General features: G+C 46.7%; 1 pseudogene; it reads right to left on the bottom strand.

Annotated features, from left to right (window-relative positions):
- Window positions 1-709: 709 nt before the first annotated feature.
- Window positions 710-2,961, bottom strand: LOC110284549 (annotated as a pseudogene).
- Window positions 2,962-6,000: the final 3,039 nt, after the last annotated feature.

Genomic DNA, 6,000 nt, shown 5'->3' with positions numbered 1-6,000 from the left:
CCTGGGGCTGAGAACATAGTCGAGCAGGCCAGGACATGCCCGGGCAGGCCCGTCGTTACATGTCCTGACTGGCCTGGTGCCTCCCTATCTCCCGCCCTTCTGACAGTCTGTTGATGTTTAAATGAACCAATCATGTGAAACCTCGCCAATTCCTCCCCTGGCCCCACCCCTTTTCTATAAAAGTCCCTAGCTTCCAAGCCTCGGGGTCGAATCCACTGTCTCCTGCGTGAGATACGGTTCGACCCGGAGCTCCGCCATTATGGCTCCACCATGTGGTCGACACCTCTGTCTCCTGCGAGAGATATGTGTCGGCCCGGAGCTCCGTCATTAAACTACCTCATGCTGTTACATCAAAATGGTCGTCTGTTCGTGATTCTTGGGTGCACACCGAACGGGAATTGAGTGAGGGTTTCCCCACTAGGTTCTTTCACTATAACAGATAAAAGACTCAGGAATGTATATTTGATTGACACTACATCTCATTAGTCAATAGCTGTACTTTTTGCAAACTGTGGCTATGACAGCCCTGAACAAGGTTTCCTGTGTAAGCTGCAGTAACTTTTCTGACTACGGATCATTGTTCCTCCTGTGGCAGATTTTTACAGTTCCTCTAATGCATTAGGGATGACCGCCTAAAAGTAACCTGCAGCTTCCCCGACAACACCTTGCTCGCTCTCCTGCTAAGAACAGTAGCCGTTTCTGTTTTATTTTAAAACCTCCCGTTACCATATCCACCACTTCTACCTCCAGATCCATAGCCACCACCATAGGAACTGCCTCAGCTTCTTCCACCAAAATTGCTCCCCTTCATGGGCCCATAATTTGATTGTTGCTGTCCACTATATTTCTGAAGTCATTATAGTTCCCACCACCACCACAGTTACGTCCACCAACATTTCCTCCTTCATTGTAACCGTCCTATTCTCCTCTTCCCTCACCATATCCACCACCCTGGTTTCCATATCCTGGCCCATAACCTCCTCTGCCACGGTAACCAGGACCACCACCATAGTTGCCACCATCACCTCCAAATTCATTATACCCACCATCACCACCTCCATAACTACCTCTGCTGCCACCACCTCCACCATCACAGCTTCCTCTTCCACCAAAGTTTCCTCCACGACTAAAGTTTCCTCCACCACCTCCAAAGTTTCCTCCAAGACCCATAAAGCTGCCAGATCCACCTCCATGACTTCTCTGTGATCCAGCAGACTGCATCTCCTGTTTAGAAAGGGCCCTTATCACTTCACGATTATACCCATTAATAGTGTGGTATTTTGTTTTGTTTTGTTTTGTTTTGGAGACAGTGTTTCTCTGTATAGCCCTGACTGTACTGGAACTCACTCTGTAGACCAGGCTGGCCTTGAACTCAGAAATCCGCCTGCCCCTGCCTCCCGAGTGCTGGGATTAAAGGCGTGTGCCACCACGCCCGGCTCGAGTGTGGCATTTCTGAACAACAATTTTATCAATTGTGCTGTGATCATCAAAAGTTACAAAAGCAAACCCTCTCTTTTTCCCACTCTGCCTGTCTTCCGTAATGTCTATGGTTTTAACCTTGCCACACTTTTCAAAGTGGTCTCTCAGATTATATTCTTCCGTATCCTCTTTAATACCACCAACAAAGATTTTCTTACAGGGTTCCACCACACACCCATCAATCTTGTGTGGCCGAGCACACAGAGCAGCATCCACCTCTTCAACACAAGAGTAGGTCACAGGGGGCTGGAGAGATGGCTCAGCAGTTAAGAGCACTGACTGCTCTTCCTAAAGGTCCTGAGTTCAAATCCCAACAACCATCTGTAATGAGATCTGGTGCCCTCTTCTGGGGTGTCTGAAGACAGCTACACTGTACTTACATATAATAAACAAACAAATAAACAAGTAAGTAAATCTTAAAAACAAGCAAACAAAGAAAACAAGAGTAGGTCACAAAACCAAAGCCCTTAGAATGTTTTGTTTGGGGAAATCTCTCATTACCACACAGTCTGTAAGTGTGTCCCAATTTCTGAAAATGTTCTCCTCAGCTCTCATCTGTGGTTTCCAAGCTCAGACCCCCGATAAACAGCTGCACTACTTCCTTTGGATCATGGCTCTCCAATTTGAGACCGGAGTCGCCTCTTCCAACTCAAGGTCAATATTGGGACTTAACGTTTCAAAGCCACCTTTTCTATGCCACAGGAACACCAGCAATGGGTTGAAAGCTGAAACTAAAGGCAGACGAGAACACAGGCAGTACCCAGCACCCGTGGAAACACTTCTGTCCACCCTGACATTGCCCACTTGTGCAGACAACTGAAAACAGATGCCCCAAATAGATAACAAAAGGAGAAAGAAACTGTGAATGCCTACACTACAAATCCATCAGACTCCAGAGGCTGGTTTTAGTTTCATGATAAGTCCAGCCCAGCGTCTATAAGCAGATGTTCGTGTCACTAATTAGATGGCTGCTGGTTTCCTGCTTACAATGCTTCCCCACTCACAACACAGATTGCCAAGAAAGGTCAGAAACAGATCTAAAGGAGAGGGGGAGGTTAATTAAAGCTATGCTGTGCACAGCTGCCTGGTGACCCGGACGTATCACCATATATAACCCCTTTTTTCTTTCTAGCTTTTCCCCCCACTAGCTTGAAATATAGCGTGCTCATTAAAAAATTAATAAAACAAGGGCTGAAGAGATGGCTCAGTGGTTAAGAGCACCAGCTACTTTCCCAGAGACTCTGAGTTCAATTCCCAGCAACCACATGGTGGCTCACAACCATCTATAGTGGGATCTGATGCCCTCTTCTGGCATGTAGGTGTACACACAGATAGAGCACTCTTACATAAAATAGCTCGAGGTCAGTTTGGAAAATGTAGACTCAGTTTCAATATAAAATTTTGAAAATGCCCGAAGGCCTGGAGAGATGCTACAAGCATGTACTGCTCTTCCAGAGGAGCCGAGTTTGGCTCAGCATCCATGTTGGGCGGTTCACAACTGTTTCTAACTGACACGCCAGGGAATCCAATGCATCTATCCCGCACTTATGTGCACACATCCATCCACACACACACACAAGTAATTACAAATAATAAAAGTAAGTCTTTAAAAATACACATGTTCGGGGCTGGAGAGATGGCTCAGAGATTAAGAGCACTGATTGCTCTTCCAGAGGTCCCGAGTTCAATTCCCAGCAACCACATGGTGGCTCACAATCATCTGTAATGGGATCTGATGCCCTCTTCTGGTGCGTTTGAAGGCAACTACAGTGTACTTGTATAAATAAGTAAATCTTTAAAAAATAGACATGTTCAAAAAGGCTTGGTGATGAAGTTCAGTGATTGAGCTCTTAGCACCATTTGTGAGGGCTGGGTCCAATTTCTAGCACTACCAGAAACCAACTAACCAACCAACCAACCAACCAACTAACCAACTAACCAACCAACCAACCAACCAACCAACCAACCAACCAACCAACTAACCAACCAACCAACTAACTAACCAACCAACCAACCAACCAAAATCCAAACCCACACATACAGGAAGCAAAGAAGAATATAAGAATAGAGCCTCATGCCTTGTTTCTGGTTCTGTCCTTTGAGATCAAGAGATATCACTGTTTGTTTCCAAAGATGGCCTCCATAGCTGGAGTTTCAGTCCAAGCCAAAGTCCCTTAAAGAGCTGGTGAGGAAAGTTAGGATGGAAAGGGAGGGACAGGCAGAAGGTCCCCTGAGGCAGCAGCACAACTGCACATACCCTGAGCTGTATTAGGATACTGAGATACTCTTGATTTTCTCAGTTCCTTTGCTGACCTAGGCTCCTCCCCCCAAGGTTAAAATGGTGGGTACTCAAAGGGAGAGAAGTGAGACAGTAGAAGAAGAAATGAGGCAGCCATGAAGTAGGTGAGAGGATGGACAACCCAGGGAGCCTCCCTTGGAAAAGTGTGTCTCCCCAGTAGGGCAACACCCAGGAGGTCAAGCCCTCTGAGAGGAGAGAGAAACAAGGCCCACTTAAAACAGTACTGATGATGGGCCATATAGATGCTTAAAATTAAGGTATGTCTATCTATCTATATATCTTATCAGCATATATGTATACATATGAGTATATGTATACATATATGCTGATTGTTCAAAGTTATATAATAGCTGATCTGTCAATCAAGGCAAGGTTCCACCCAGTTCCCATTGCAGGGATTGGCTCCTTCCTCCAACTAGTCTCATAAAATAGAACCTGGGAAGCAAATTTGGCTTGCTTGAGCCACATGCTTGCTCAGTCCCATTCTGTGGTTTATACTGTAGGCTTTTACTATCACCTCTCGCAAATCTGTAGTGTGTGCATCGTTCAATTATTTGTCCAAGACACAAAGAACCCGGACATCGTGCGACAGAAGAACTGCAAGCGCCCTTCAGTAACAGCTGTGTGTGTGTGCTTGCGCCTCTGGTTGTCCCAGTGATCTAGTAGAACAGTTGCAGGAACATTTACCAATCCGAGTGGTCAGATTTAGAGCATTTCTGGCTCGCTAAGACTCTTTTTTTTTTTTTTTTTTTTTNCACTTTGTAGACCAGGCTGGCCTCGAACTCAGAAATCCACCTGCCTCTGCCTCCCGAGTGCTGGGATTAAAGGCGTGCGCCACCACGCCCGGCCTCGCTAAGACTCTTGACTGTAATTTAATTTGTCCTTTTGGCAGCTTCTGAGCCCCGAGCTCATGGCTGAACTGGGCTGTACACGGCCCCGGGTCAGCAAGAAGAAAATAGTCATTACCGAGGCACTCAGAGCCGTTGGCTTGCATCAAAGTCCAGGCTCAGCCATAGATTATTTCCCACGTGACAAGACGGAAGCCTACAGGTCCTGGGGTCCAGCCTCCTGTCCTGTGACAGGGGTTAGGATAAGCATTTGCCGAAGCACAGGCCTGAGAGACTAAATACTTAGCCTGGGGCCAGGCATATAGGAAGCAACTTCTTTCTTAGCCACTGTTATCAGCAGGGCTCAGGTTCTGTCTTGTTCAGTTTTCTGGCTCATCATGATCAGTTACCCAACCCATTTTACTGCTTAGGGGCCAGGGTGCTGGCTTGGTTAAAAGCATTTGCTGTGAAGTCTGATGACTTGACTTCCATGTCTGTCTGTTTGTTTGTTTGTTTGTTTTCTCTCTCCATGTATGTATTTATTTATTTTTAAAGATTTATTTACTTATTTTATATATATAAGCACACCAGAAGAGGGCATCAGACCCCATTACAAATGGTTGTGAGCTACCACGTGGTTGCTGGGAATTGAACTCAGGACCTCTGGAAGAGCAGTCAGTGCTCTTAACCACCATTTCTCCAGCCCCCAGGTTTTGTTTTTTATTGAACATATTGACAAAAGCCATTTGATCTGAAAGACCAAAGCCCATGTCACCATCAAACTTGGATTTTTCCTTTTTTGTTTCCTGTCAGTGAGGGTAGCGGTGGTGGAGGGGGACTGGACAGCTTGTAGGTGTGGCTTCAGGTGCTGAGGCAACGCCCACCAGTCTCTACAATGCAAGTGTCCAGTGTTGACTTCAGCCGGTCAGGGCCTTTGCAAACAAGCCAGGCCAGAGAGGTTCAGGTCAACACAGACAGCAGCTGCTTTACCGAGAGCACTGATCTTATCTGCCTTAACCATCACCTGGTAGTCCTGCAGGGTGTGGGTGCAGGCGAGCCGAGCTGCCAGAATGCTATCACCAGATGGCGTGAGCACCCCACCCTAACGTGGCCCGAGCTCCCTCTGGAGGAGCAGGATCAAGCACGTTGGCAGCTTCAGAGGAGAGGGGACTTCCATCCTGGAAACTCACAAAAAGGTGGAAAGAAAGACTGCTTCCATAGAACTGTTCTCTGGCTCCACACTTGTAGGAACGTATGTGTGCGCGTGCACACACACACACACACACACACACACACACACACACACACACACCACAATCACTGGAAAGTAAAATTCAGGAATTAAGTGTGATGGGGTGTTAGGCTGGGGCAGGAAGATTCGTTTGAGGCCAGATA

This window comes from Mus caroli, chromosome 18 (genome assembly GCF_900094665.2).
Source record: "Mus caroli chromosome 18, CAROLI_EIJ_v1.1, whole genome shotgun sequence".
Taxonomy (NCBI): Eukaryota; Metazoa; Chordata; class Mammalia; order Rodentia; family Muridae; genus Mus; species Mus caroli.
Note: the sequence above shows the minus strand (reverse complement) of the source record. Positions and strands in the feature narration are given on the sequence as shown.